The sequence below is a fragment of the Callospermophilus lateralis genome, chromosome 4 (genome assembly GCF_048772815.1).
Source record: "Callospermophilus lateralis isolate mCalLat2 chromosome 4, mCalLat2.hap1, whole genome shotgun sequence".
NCBI classification, from domain to species: domain Eukaryota; kingdom Metazoa; phylum Chordata; class Mammalia; order Rodentia; family Sciuridae; genus Callospermophilus; species Callospermophilus lateralis.
Genome location: NC_135308.1, coordinates 134,736,080 through 134,737,467, shown reverse-complemented (window position 1 = coordinate 134,737,467; position 1,388 = coordinate 134,736,080). Strand labels below are relative to the sequence as shown.

General features: G+C 31.3%; 1 non-coding gene across 1 annotated transcript; it reads right to left on the bottom strand.

Annotated features, from left to right (window-relative positions):
* Positions 1 to 998: 998 nt before the first annotated feature.
* On the bottom strand, positions 999 to 1,126 carry LOC143398726 (small nucleolar RNA SNORA18). Its single transcript, XR_013091324.1, has one exon. It is a non-coding gene; the product is annotated as a small nucleolar RNA SNORA18 (small nucleolar RNA).
* Between the last annotated feature and the right edge of the window lie 262 nt (positions 1,127 to 1,388).

Below are 1,388 nucleotides of genomic sequence, written 5' to 3'. Positions count from 1 at the left end.
CTATTGACATGTATTTTTGGCCCTCAGACACATCTAATCCTTTTCTGTTTAATTATTCTCTGTAGTATTTGTCAGTATGGAATACAGTGTATATTTTTCTTATTACTACTGTTTATTTTCTTCATGCTCCTATCTGGTATGTAAACTTTATGAAAGCAGGGATTTTAAAAATGTTTTGTGTTTAATTATATCTTTAGAATCCTGAAGATGCCCCCAATAGGGTAACTACCCAATACAATTTAGTTTAATTCTCATTAATTTACAGTAAATATTTTGGAGTGATCTTTTTTAAAGTAGTCCATAAATGTAACTTAAGTTGTATTATGTCCTTTTTACAACATGAATTACAAATGGTGCTGCTTCTGGTCATTGCTTTCCAATCAACAGTTTAGGACTCACCTAAGTGTTTCATATTTTGTTACATTTCTTAGTAAAGTTGGCATGCTTTTTCTCAAATACTAATATGGTAATTTCAATCCTGCTTAACATGCTTCAGTAGCTTAAATCCTAGTGTTCTCATTACAAGGTAGTTTCTTCAGGTTTAAGGAGGAACATTGGAAAGATGTGAATGAGAATAATGCCTTATGGTGTGATTTGAGCTTAGATTCACAAAAGTGAAATTATTTACTGAAAAGACAATTATTTATGAAGTTTGGTACTATAGTTTCTGTTACTACAAAACTTTCATGATGTACATCATAACTCATCACCATGGATATATAGAAAAAAAGACATTGATAACCTGGGGTTTTAAAGGAAAGAAAATGCACCTTATTGTTTTGTTTTTTGTTTTATCTTATTTATTAATCTATTTTTTGGTGGGGTCAAATAACTTAGACTATTTCTAATTTTCATTCATGGCATTTTGACCAGCTGCATGAACTAGGGGTGTAATCTTGGCTTAATTCAACAGTAATTACCTTTTGAAATTCCTGAAATCTTAATTGCAATCTTAGTTTCTTCTTTTAAATGTTTATTAGGTACCTCATACTTTTAGTAACTGTCTTGAAGTTTTTTCCCAGAGACTTAATAGTCCTTTGAGGAAAACAAAACCACAAAGTTACTCTATGAGATGTTTTCAACAACATGCAGCTACAGGAAAGGCCCCATAGTGATACACCTCATTGCAATCTTAATTACATTTGAGCTAGCCAAGAAACACAAGTGATTCACATCTTTGACTGATTAGGTGGTCTACACTGAATCCTTTTCAATTTATTCAAAATGAAAATTTAATGTATGGAAATACAACATAATACTTTTAATTGTATATAACAGAAGTCCTAGAGCTAGAACTTAAATTGTAATCTCTGTTGAATACTTAGACTTATCTGGGTAGGCACAAGTAGCCAAGGTAGCTTCGTTGGTAGGAATTTTGGTTTACCTGT